The sequence below is a fragment of the Acipenser ruthenus genome, chromosome 3 (assembly GCF_902713425.1).
Source record: "Acipenser ruthenus chromosome 3, fAciRut3.2 maternal haplotype, whole genome shotgun sequence".
Lineage (NCBI taxonomy): Eukaryota > Metazoa > Chordata > Actinopteri > Acipenseriformes > Acipenseridae > Acipenser > Acipenser ruthenus.
In genome coordinates, this window is record NC_081191.1 from 63,148,593 (window position 1) to 63,162,538 (window position 13,946).

The following is a 13,946-nucleotide window of genomic DNA, read 5'->3' on the forward strand; positions in this document are numbered from 1 at the left end:
AGTGGTGTAATGTTCGTATCATTGCCTTTGTGTTCTTGTGCGTTGTATAGTAAGCTATTGAACCTACAATGCATTTCACTCATCTATGAAAAAGAACAGTGAAAGGAAACAGAGCATGAAACATGTACATAGGTCATGTAACTCAAAATCATTCATGCATTACTGAGCCAGTGGTTCACCTGATATTTGATACATCGGATACTGTGGCTGTGTCAACAACAGCGCCAATATCTGGATTAACCTGTTTTCAAGGAAGCTCCTAGCTTCAGTCACCGAGGGGTGAAAACACAGCTATACATGCGGCTGTGTAGTCCTTCTGTACACACAGTATGCTTTTGTTATAGCATTTGAAACAGCTCAACTACCACCATACAGGGGTCTTACAGTCTGACCGACCATCATAATGTCAATGTCTTCAAGACTAGACTAAAAACCCATTTCTATACCCGGGCATCTAGATGAGCTGATATCCTCTTGCCCCCATATTGTTCCCACTTATTTTATTTATTTTATTTTATTTTATATCTATATTAAAATCATATTTTTATAATACAGCTTATATATTCTGTTTTGTTTGCATTCTTTTATTTTTTTAAATGCTTACTGTTGTTCATTAATATGTATTGTTTTTGCCTTTGTAAAGCGCTTTGTGGCGACCTGTTGCAAAAGACGCTATATAAAAATTGAATTGAATTGAATTGAATTGAATAAGACTCAGTAAAAGTGAACAATGATGCATGACTGAAAATCATCTCAATGTACAAAAACAGATCATGGAAACTGACTCATAATGAAGACAAGCAGTGACAGGTTCTGAAGATTGCTTCATTAAAACATGAGTCACTCAGATAGCAATTCTTAAAATCAAGATGCTTTCTACAAGAGTGCTCATTAGGTTCAATGAAGATAAACAGCATGTGGGGAACTTTCAAAATGTTTAAGTTTACAAGATTCAAAAGTGGCCAACAAATTGATTTTGCATATATAAAAAGTGCCTTGCTTAAACAAAACAGCATTTTAATGAATCATTACAAAAAAAAATTAAAAAAGCTTAAAAGTTATAATATAAATTGCACAGGGGTCTATTCAAGATTGCTATATATTTGGAATCATTAAAAGGGAAGCTACAACAAAAACTGCTACAGCAATATAACAGAAAATCAACCCTGATGTTTTTTTTTTTGGCAAACTGTAATTCGTGTTTTTCCTCAGCAGCATTTCAAAGTGAACAACTCTCTTTACAATCAACCTATGTAGTATGTAGCACACTGCTCTCCAGTAGTACTTGAGAGGGTTGTGTATATAGCCCCTTCAGTCTGATGTATTATTATTTTATTTTTTTTGCATGCAGATAAAGCATATGAATGATATGACCACATTTACAGCCTCAGGGCCTGAAGGAGACTCACACGGTTAGGAAATGGCACCCTTTGTCCTCCATCTTGGCGCCAACTGCTTTAAATGGGATAACTCCATTGTGATTACTGGTTAAGATGGCAAACAAATTGATACTGTTCATGTTACAGTAAATACAAACACTAGCCTTCGAGACCTAAAATGTATTTTCTTCAGTGCGGAGGAGAAACAGATGCTATTGTTTACATTTACATAAAAATAAATCACATTCATACAAGTTATTTAAACTACATTGTATACTTGATGCTTAGCTGAGATATAATTTTATCCGTCTATCTGCACAAATAGTATGTTGCCTTTTCTGTCACAGACAGCACTGTCCATCCATGCAAACAGTGTGTGTCTGGCTGGTCAATGTGCATCATCAGTGGATTTTATCTGCTTCTGTATGATAGCACTAAGTGATGTGCTTGATTTAGAATCTATGGCTCTGCATTTTACAGAGACCAGCTGCGGGTTACACAGATAGGATTCAACTGAGCTAACCTCATTTTAAAGAATCCACTCTGGGTTTATAGTTTTGCACTGTATTTAGAAATCTGATGCAGTGCATAGCTGTTGTCTGAACTGAGCAGAGTCAGCCAGTGAGTACTGGTTTCAGTCTCATTAGCATGGCTAAGAGCAGATCAGACACAAAGGAGACTGGAAGCACAGACCTCTACATAGCAGCCTATGCGGATAGGAGATGCCATTATGTTGCAGGGAGCTACATTAAAAATGTGTGAAAGAAGGCATCCTCATTGCTGTTTTATATGCATGCAATGTGTAACAAAAAAAAAGAAAAATGGAGACACAGAAGGGCTTTGACAATTAACGTTTTTCAATCTGTGGTAACCCATTTTGGAACAAAATCATAAGAGGCCCATAGCATCCTAAAACTAGTTCAAATCTAAGGAGAGTAAAAGGTCATAGGTGTAATCAGTTCATGCAGTCAAAAATCGCATATGAGGAATTTGGACATTTACAGTAGTATTTGAAAACATACAGAATGCTCAATATAAGAAATTCATTAACTACCACATTTTCTAAGGTTTAATTGTATTCTCTATTTGCATGCTCTTTTTGGCTAATTAAATCTTTCCTTTCAAACCATTGAAGTGACAAACAATGGTATGTAATTTTGGCACATTGTTATGTATGAAATATGGGTATAATGCAGTTGGCTGAATAATTCAAGACCTTATGAAATGAGTGCAACAAACAAGGCACAAAATGTATTTAGTTCACCTTTCTTTTTCCTTTCATTAAGACAAAAGCTGCCAACCTGCCTATTTACCATCTCCCTCTTCCTTTGTCCCCAGACGCGTTTCTATCGGGTTCCTTATAGTTTCAGTTCTGTCCCACTTGGCTTTAATTTACAGTGGGAAAATAATTAGAATCTCACTTTTCTGAAGACTGGAGTGAAAATGTAAACAATGCTTCCCTCCGGGCGAGTGCTTTATCAAATTGACAGGTGCATTTGAATTTCCTTGGGTGGGGAACATAATAGGTTATTTATGTGTCATTCCAACAGAAAGGCTCGGCCATCAAGATGGGCAGCAGACTTCCCCACAGTGGCATTTTGCACCTAATCCGGCGATTCAGAACCCTCGATCAGGCCAGAGACATTTATAAGCTGAAAATGTGTACCTGCCTGCAAACTCCAAAGTGCCTTGGGGAAATTGCCAGTGCTCAACTGCTCAATACAGAATGTGACCATTTGAAGGCATTACTAGGATGAATGTACACATAGCAACCCTGTGGTGCTGGGGATGAGTCCAAAACAGGAAAACAGTGAAAAATCTGTCAAGACCCAACAAAATGATCTCATTTGATGTAATTTTCATTGATCCTTTTAGAGTGTCCAGTAGACTACAACAGATTCATGTCGTGAAAGAAGGTATAATAATGAAGAAAATGAAAATAAGCACATCTTATTATAAACACTTTAAAACATGTATTGGTTATATATATATATATATATATATATATATATATATATATATATATATATATATATATATAGTGTACAAGAGATAATGCAACATGGGGTTGAAATGAATGCTTGGACTTTTAGTATTCCATGTTGATAGGATGTATATAAAATAAACCATTCAGAAACACACTCTAACAAAATAATTGCTGAATCCAATGGTATATAAATCAAAAATAGATACCGGTATGTCATTCTGCTAAGTAAATACATATAAAATTAAATGTAGTTATTTTCCCAAAAGTCCAAATAAAAAGAGACAACTTTTTTTTTTTTTTTGCGTAATCACAATAATATGGTCAAATTAAATATGGGACATCTTTACGCATTGCAGTTGGAAAGAATGTATTCCTAAATGCACGACATGGAATGTGGCTTTTCTGTATATCTAAATGTTATTGACTGTCTTTGCTGCTACAGTGCTGTTCATTCATTCACCCGCTATTTGCAATTTGTTCCTTCTGTTTTATATTAGGACTTGCCAACAGAATCCTCTGATAATCTATATGATTGGTGGACAGACATAAGAAGTTCAGCAAGGTAACAGATGCTTTCAATAGACCAAGTTACAGCTATGTGTGTGTTTTTCCAGCTGACTAGACAGTCTACATATTATTTTGTTAATAAAAGGGCAACATAAGCACATCTTTAGCATTGATGTTTCAACACAATCTCCCATTATCTATATATGCTCCGTTAAATCCCTTCCTCAAAATAGTAAATTAAACATAGTTCAACTGCTATTTCAGCATAGAAAACGCTTTACATAATAGATAGTATAGGCAGATGCGGTTGTTGGTTGGCCTTATTCCTGTGTCACAAACTGATGGCATTTGAACAACAATCTAGCATTTGCTATCAGTTGACAGAAGTGACTTACAAAGGTGGGACCTTACAAACACATGAAAAAAAAAAGTGAATCTATTCTTGCAGGAATTATGTTTGAGAAGTGATAAGCTAAACACATTTAATTGCACTGGGTTACCCTTTAACATTGTCTAAAAGCTATTTAATAAATAATATATATTTGTTGAGGGGATTATTATTTTTAGAACTAATTCATAATAGATTCATAAATGTAAAACACGTGGAGGTGGTTTTGCCACTCTTACCAATCAATCTTAAATTCATGTGAACACAATATATATATATATATATATATATATATATATATATATATATATATATATATATATATATATATATATATATATATATATAATTTAACTTTGCACTTCTGGTATTCCTTGGCAACAATAGCACCTGAGAAATGATCTGTCTTATAATTGGTATGCACAAGTACACTGAATATCCACTTCCACTAATTTAAGGTTGAGAGCTTTTGTTGTGTTTATTATACTTCTGTCCATTTTTCATTTGTATGGCTTCCTCAGATTTTTGCAAAATAAAAACTAAAGCATACAATATGCAAATATCTAGAACAGATTCAAATCTGACAAGTATGTCTAAAAATGAAAAGGTCTGATTTTGTTGCTTTTCAATGTATTTTATATTCTACTGGGAGCAACTTTGTCTGGTTTTCAATATAATTATGTCTTTGGATTGTTAATGTTTACCTGATGTATGACATTTTAAAGAAATATACCTTTTTGGCTTTGATCAAAACACCCAGTACACACACATAAAAGGTTGTTAACCTTGCCACAGTCAACAAGAACAATGAACAGTAATTTGGAAGGCTGTCCTCAAATTATACTCAATACAAAAGACAAAAACAGACAAGGCTTGAGGGTTAATGTGGTGTTCCGAGACGGAGCACTGCATTGTAACTGTGTTTTAACCAGTGGGCCGTCACATTGTTTTCACACTTTTCAACCCCTCGAAAGTCCATGACCTTTTCACAAACCACAGCCCTATATGCTTTTCAGTTGTGTTTCATATTGAATTCTCTAATGCAATGTTCTCCAGCCTTATGGCCCCAGGCCCTGGAGCCTCATTGCAGTGTCCACTAATAGCCCCTGTAATTGAAGAAGCTGCTTGGATCTAATGTGAATGCACAGCTTTTTTGAACAAGAGCTGCACTTCTGTAGCAGAAATACCTTTTACTGACCTCTCTTAGGTCACTGCAAGATCAGCTTTTTTTCTTTTCTTTTTTATTTTGTGTTTTCTGGTGTATCTGCTTTTTGTCACACAAGCTGGTCTGCTTTTGAGAAGAATGTCAAAATCACCTTTGTAAAAATGGTGAATTAATATTATCAATATTTTCAGATTTATTCCACGGCAATTCAAGAATAACTTAAAAAAATTTAAATTCTTAAATCCTTCCTGCTAAATAACCTCTTTGCAAATGATGTAGAGATATCATTTGAAAATGCAAAGTTACATGGCTTCAGACAGATACAGAATAAATATAATTCTATGATCAATTTCAATAAAAATGAACGCATACAGCATATGTTTATAGCCATGGAAGAAAATACTGATTTAATGTTCCCTTCAACAGCAGAGTGATATAAAAAAAAAAAGTTAAACTCTTATTTGAATGTACTGTACAAACTAAAAAAAAAAAAACTGTTTTGGACAAAAAAAATGATAGTTGTAAAAGTAGTTAATCTATTTACAGAGATTCCCCTTTAAGACACCTATTATAATATATACATACATTAATTATACACACTAACATTTGAATAAAGTATTATTATTTTTGTAATCAATATTTTGCTACTGGAATTTAAGTATATATCATCTTAAGGCTGTTATTGTAAAGCCATTGTTGTTAAACCACCCATCTTGACAAATATAAAAAAGTTATATTGTAATATTGTAAATGCAGCACTGTACATACCATACCGATTAGCAATCTGCAAAGGCAAAATAAACTTAAAATGAATTAACCAATCGATCAATAAATTAATAGATCAAGCTGAATTATCACTATCTACAACAAAATACAATCATTTCCAAATAAGCAATGATCCAAGGTTGTTAACTAGCTCTTGAAGGGATGTGCATGGATAAAATGATTAAGTGTAAAGGTTGGTTCATACTTCAGACTCCGACATAATTTCTGGTTGGAATTGAGGGTCTCTGACTTTGTGCGACAGGTCACAATTACGTCATCCACACTCTTGCGACGTGTGTCTTTTTTGGAAAGTCGTACAGCCTTTTCTCATGTGTCCGTGACCTGAAATCACATGGGGTCGGATAATATTGAAAAATGTCAACATTTGCTGCATGGACGGAGTGCAGCTGCACAGCTTGAATAGCTGTCTGCGCCTGACGTATCGCATTCATCTGCGACAGAAGTATGAACCAGCCCTGAGTCAGATTATAGGAGATGCAATGTTTTAAGTACCTTGCCAACTGGAGATCACTAAGAAGGATTGCTTGCATAAGAATGACAAGAACCCCGAGTGCTTGCTCTTCATTAGTGCTCCAATCTGTGCCATCTAAACAACGACAGATTTACCCATAAGAATTGTTGCAAACCACCTTGGGTTTCCAAAGGTTTGCCTGTGGTCACAAATTATCTAGACGCAGAAAGAAGAACTATGTTACTGAGCAAACCTTGATGCGGCAATTGCAGAATTTTGTTGTGAAAACATCTTGAGGGCAATCAACTGCTATTAAGACATGTCAACGGAACTTCTTATGAATTACTGCAAAAATTACAGTTAACTGTGCAGCTCCTCTATCACTGTCGAAATGTTCTGACAAAACAGTTTGCATACCTGCTTAAGTATTATAGAAATTAACACCCCCCTTCCAGGTATAGTAATCAAGGGGATGACAACGGACAATTAATTAGGTCCTTATGCATCACTGCTTTTACATAATTAATGTGTTCATTACAGAATAGATTTTCACTTGAGGTTAATCTTAGATTTAAAGAGATATTAGAGAGTGGGTGTGTTTGATTTTTTTTAAAGAAAACAACAAGATAATACTGTATATCAAAAAGTATAAATATAAAGCACCAAAAAGTAATATACATTTATACTAAATAAACAAGGTTTGTTTTATGATTGCCTTTAAATAAATAACCTTGTTATGCCTGTACTTGTAAAGATATCCAAAAAGGCTAAAGTTATTGTATTGAACACCTCTAAAAATACTCTATAGAGTAATATCTAATTGTTGGCAGATATGAAAGATGGTACTAATACTATAGTTTTGAGAAGTTGTTTTAGCATTAGCACATTTTACAATTCATATCCGAAAACATGGATGAAAGAATCTGGATATTGCACATGTAACTATAGTATATGTTATGTGCAAACAATCTTGGTGGATTTCTGTTAGATATTTGTTAACATTTTTTACCATAAGCAAAGCATAAAAACTCTGTTCAGCCCTCTTTACAAATAGTATGACTCTTCAGTAATTAGGTAAACTTTGTATTAGGGCAACATCCTCTTTGGGAAATGCATTCAGGAAACGCCATGAGGAATTAATGAAAGAAATGTAGCTTACAAAGTAGAACAAATACTATGGGAATAGGAATATGTTGTATACCTGACACTGTATTAAAAAATACTTAAATAACAGATACACCATTTGTTTTCAAAAGGAATTGCAGTTTAACAACAACCCCTCACTATAAGGTCACTTGAACATTGTATTTCCATTTTATTGGTTTTATTCAATGAAACCAGAAAATCATCCAGGTATGCAATACATATGGTCCCCTGCCCCCAGGAGTTTCTCTTTAAACTCTTTAAAACTCAAGTTTTCATTAATGTTTGGTCGATTTTTATTTTCTTCACACCACCCACTCAATTACAGTCCTACTGTTGCCTGAAAACGCACCCCTATGAAAAAGTGTGCCCCCTGTACTTGAATATATTATTCAAAAAAAAGAAAAAAAATCCAAGAGTGCGTTCAAAGGTGTTCTAGTGTAACACAGTATGTTATTTTTTTTTGGCTCAGTATGGGGTCACTCAAACAATGCCCCAGCATTAGAGATACCATTGATATGTTTTAATGAAGAACAGAGGTGCTAACTCTGGTGTTTAGAATAATCTCAATATAAGTCCAGTAAAATTCTCATAAACAAGGCTCCGATTCCAGTGAGAGAGGAAGAAAAAGATGGCACAAGACCTTATTGTGCCCCCACCCCAAATGTTCATGTAATTATTGTTTTTATTGTTTATAAACCTAGAACATGCCAAGTCAAGTATTCAATAGTTAACACTATTTCGTTCTCAGAATGTTCTGAGAAATTGTCTCTCACAAAGAAATTGTTTTTTTTTGTTTGTGTTTTTTTAAATTGGAAATGCAGTCATGTTAATTTGCTTTGGTTTATTTTTGTACCCAGCCACAATATTGAGTGACCACTAGGCTAAAGCACAAGTGGTCGCAGTTTAGGAATAAGATGAAACATAAAACAGTGCCTAATACCAGCCTCCGTGCAAAGACAGTTGTAGGGAAAGAAAAAAAGTTAGGAAGCTCATTTTAATTCAATATTTTTGTTTGACATAATTAAGAGAACAGCGGTGCCTGTTGAAATGAGGGAGCATAAAAACATAATTACTGGCACCGATAGCTACAATGATATGAATATGAAGGTTGTAACATCTGCACTTGTATGGAAGGACGATCATCTCCTTACATCACCCAGATTCGGATACTTTCAAGAACTTCTGCCAAAGAATTCCTTACAATGTTTCCTTAAATTAGAACAGGTTTTCTAGATACTGTATAACATGGAATGATATGGCTTGGAGGAACATCTAAGTTAAAAAAATGCATTGCATTTAAGTTTTGTGAACTGTGCTGGGCTGTGTTGAATTGCAAGGTTGATTTGAATATTGTGTCAAGTGAACAGCGATTAGCGTGTCCTTTGTCTTTTAAAATAGTGGGCGTGTGTGTGAGTCTGAGCTTGCCTGCACTTATACTGGCATCTTAACTGTGCAAACATTTAATTTACCTTGCAACTGTGGTTACGCATGCTGGGGTAACTATCCCTGCCTTTAACAATTGTAATTTAAGTTTTGTAAATTGTACTGGGCTGTGTTGAATTGTGAGGTTGATTAGAATATTGTGTTAAGTATACGGCTCTAGGCCTACAGGATAGTATAACTTGGCAAACAGTGTCTTAGAATGCCAGCCGTTCTAAGCGCCAGCCATCTAAGGGCCACACGTCCAAGGGCAGTCAGAGCAAGGACAGGTAGAGTCAGGACCTTTTCCAAATCTCTCCTAATGGCTACTAGAGGCCTCATTCCTACTCTGACACCAAACGTCTGGATCCCCTGGATCACTCTTTCTCCACTCCCAGAATGAACACTGGTAAGTACCTGCTGCACATACCCTTACTAATCCTTTCTCCTCCTACACTGCCTGCTACAAACTTGAAAATCTCCTTTTTCAATTGTCACTCTCTGACTAACAAATCTCTGCTTCTCAGCGAACTTATAAACGATACCAATCTTGATCTTCTCTGTCTAGCTGAAACCTGGCACTCTGTAAACGACATGCACTCGCTGCACCTAGCCACCCCAAAGGGCTATTCCCTCTTTGACAAACCTCGCCTCACTGGCCGAGGCGGGGGCACTGCTGTTATTGCAAATTCTGTGCTCGCTTCCTCAGTTCTTTCTTTGCCTGCCTTTTCTTCATTTGAGCATCTCACCATCAAGCTCCCCTCTCCCTCACGCTTGTTGCTATCTACCATCCAGCTAAGAGCAACTCTGCTTTTATTGCTGAGTTTTCTGAATTCCTCTCCCTTGTCTGCACTTCTACTGACAAAATCCTACTCCTAGGTGACTTCAACATTCATGTTGACTTGCCTTCCTCCCCCCTAGTGACCGACTTCAACTGTGGACTCTCTCAATCTGTCAACGTCCCCACTCACACCCGAGGACACACCCTGGATCTGCTCATCACCAAGGGTCTTGATATCTCCAATCTCTCCATCTCAGATATCTCTCTCTTACCATTTCTTAATCACTGCTAATATTAATCTCACTGCTCCATCCTCCGCTACTGATACTGTTATCTCCATCCATCCCAAGAATCTGCTGAATCATCTGAAACTCTCGGAATGTGTCTCTGCATCCCCTCTAACTGGTACTCTCCCGTCCTCAGTTGACGATGCGGTGACTCTCTACAACACCACCCTTACTCATATCATCGACACTGTTACCCCGCTTACAACCAGAACTGTCAAGAAAGATCGAAACTGCCTATGGTACACCCTTGAACTTCAATTGCTTAAGTCTGCCTGGCGCAAGTGGAGGTCGTCTGGACTAACGGTTGACAGAGATCTGGACAGACCATCTCGTGAGCTAAAGGCGTGCGCTTGCCGTGTCCAGGGTGAAATACTTCTCTAAAATCATAACTATGGGACACGGTAAGCTCAATGTCCTCTTTAAGACCCTTGACCAAATCCTATATCAGCCACCGACAGATCCAACTCCCATTCATCCTCCTCTCTTACCTATCATGATTTCTCCCCTTTCTTTCGGCACAAAATCGACATCTATTCTACGCCCTCCCACCACAAACCCAGTTTACTACTTGACCACCTTGACGCTCCTCCGGTTGCCCCTCCTGCCCTCTCCTCCTTCTCTCCTCTCTCCATTGCTGATGTTTATGGCTTACTGTTAAAATCAACTACTGCCACATGCCCCCTGGACCCCTGGCTCTGTACTTCTGATCTGGCTTCCTTCATTATGCACACTCTCAACCTGTCCCTGGACTCTGGCTCGGTTCGTGCTGCTCTTAAGCTTGCCCGAGTTATGCCGGTACTCAAAAAACCCACCCTTGACCTGACTGATCTCTGGAACCTGTCTCTCCTGGATGTCCTATTACCTATCCGATGCATGCAGTCTGTTTTCTATGCTGGACATAGTGGCGTTGCAAATCCAGTGACTTGTGGTGTCCCCCAAGGATCTGTTCTTGGGCCTCTTCTCTTCAATATCTACATGCTTCCCTTGGGTCACCTCATCTGCCAACACAGCCCCATGTTTCACTCCTATGCTGAAGACACCCAGCTCTACTTAAAACTTGACCCTGGAAGCCCCTCTGCCATGGTCTGGCTCTCGGCTTGCATTCAAGACATCGAGGCCTTGATGTCTGCCAATTTTTTTCAAATCAAATCTAAACTGTAGGATCTAAAACTCAACTTAAGAATCTAAATATAGCTGCCCTGAACCTCGGAAACTGTCTGCTGCTGCCTTCCACCACAGTACGAAGTCTTGGTGTACTTCTTGACAGCAACCTGTCCTTTGATGCCTACATCTCCTCCATGGTCAAATCTTCCTTTTACCATCTTCGAAACATCTCCAAAGTCCATACCTTTCCCTCCTGATGCAGAGATACTTTGTCATGCATTTGTCTCCATTGACTCGACTACTGGAACTCTCTATATGGTGGTCTCCTGGCATGCACCATAAACCGACTGCAGCTAGTTCAGAATGTCACTGCCAGGATCCTTACCAGATGTAAAAAACGTGATCACATCACCCCCCCGTCTTGCCCAACTGCACTGGCTTCCTGTAAAATTCAGGGTTATTGCTCACCTACAATGCCCTTCATCACACAGGTCCCAAATACCTCCTCAATCTGCTGACCCGCTATGTCCCTGCCTGCAAGTGCACCACACTTGGAGAACGCTCGTTTAGCTCCGACTCTTTGGAACTCTCTCCCAGCTTTGGTGCGTGATGCTCCCACTGTCGCTTGCTTTAAATCAACTCTCAAGACCCACCTGTTCTCTCTTGCTTTCCATGCTCTTTAAGCCTGATATGTGCTATCAGCTGCTGTGTTGCTACTACTATTTCATGTATTATTCTACTATCATGTATTATGCACTTTCCACTGTATTTAATGTATTATGCAGTATTTTGTTTTGTTGCTGTACAGCATGTATTATGTATTTTTCTGTATTTAAAGTATTATGGATTTTCTTGTTGTTACTGCATCTTGTAAAGCACTTTGTGATGGTGGTCAACTATGAAAGGCGCTATATAAAACTAAGATTGATTGATTGATTGATTGATTGATCGATTGCAATATATGTTATAGATGCTTTGTGAAAATGATTTTCTTTGAGAAATGGTTTTCTAATAATAGTATGTTAGTAGTTCTGTTACTGAATGAGGATTTTTATTGATTCTGTGCCCGAGGGACAGATTATACAGCATGGATTTTTCCTCTGTTCTTTGAAAAGTTACTCTTTGCATGCTATATTATCTCATGCATGTAACAGGTTGTTTTCATTGACTAGTTCAATGATTTATTAATCTGTACTTAAGTTAAAAAAACAAACACATTGAATATATAGTACAATACTTGCAAATTGGTGTTTATCCCTTACATTTGTCAAAACAAAAAGTATTGATTATTGACTTCAGTTAAGTGTACACACTTTGTAAAACATTAGTGAACCCTAGTCACATGTTTATTTTTTATTTTTTAAACATTGTTTTGATAAATTAATTAAGGTTTGGTATTTCTGTGTTTCAAAACACTTTATAGTGGTAAAAGTTAATAAATAATACTATCAATCTTTAAATAATGTTTGAGTCCCAATAAAATGATCTGGTATCTCTACAACACAGCTTTTCCTTTGGTCATGTTGTATATATGTATTTAACCCAGATGTGCCGGACTGCTCTAATTTCGGTGCCAAAGCACAGATGACACAATCTATCTTCCGGGATGTCTTGCAACAATAATAAGCTGTAGGGCAATCAAATTTCTTTCTGAGCCTTGTCAATGAATAAGGCTAGGCACTAGGAACAAAACATGTGTATCCCTACATGCCAATTTTGATGACACACTTCAAAGACATCATACAAGGGAGGCGCATCTACCAGCATGCATTTTGAAGCAGAAAAGTCGAGAGGAGGCTTGTACTTCACGGTACATACATCATATTTATACTTATTTCTTTCTTTATTTATTTATTTATTTGCTTGCTTACAGTAGTGGCTACATTTACTGCATCACCCCATTATCTTTATGATTACTGCTTTATGATCACCATATACTTAGTTTTTCTATAGACTTTTTTTGTTAGTGCGTTTATATTGAATTCTATAACTTTTGTATATAAATGATTTTCTCTTCATAATGCAAAATTATTAAAAGTCAGAAAATATATAGTACATTATGTTTATATGCCAAAAATGAAATGCATTTGTTTTGCTTTTTGGTTGTTGTTATAGTTTGTTTTTCTTTGGACTTTTTTTATTTTTTTATATACTATTCGTGGTTATATTGAATTCTGTAACTTTTGTATATACATTTTTCTCTCCATAATGCAAAATTGAATAATTTAATAAAAACATCTGCATTTTGTACTTGTATTTATTCATACATTTCAAGGTTAAAATGTTTTACAAAAGATTTGGTAATGTACTTTGTAAGTAGTGGGGGTGTGTGTGAGTCTGAGCTTGCCTGCACTTAATAACTGACCGTGCTGAAAATAGGGGTGTTTTCGGTCATTTTGTCATACAGACCATGGCTTGGTGGTCCAGGAAGTCCCCAATTCTAATCCCTGCTTAGCCACTGACTCATAGGCGCCGCGTATAAGAGGCTTGGGGAGGCCTCCCCAAAATAAATTGCCCAAACCCTCACAAGAAATTGTTCTGACCAA

General features: G+C 36.9%; 1 protein-coding gene across 1 annotated transcript in view; it reads right to left on the bottom strand.

The window, feature by feature from the left end:
* LOC117394325 (uncharacterized) overlaps positions 1-13,946 on the bottom strand; it is a 178,398-nt gene that overhangs the window by 26,108 nt on the left and 138,344 nt on the right. The gene's annotated exons all lie outside the window — the stretch shown is intronic.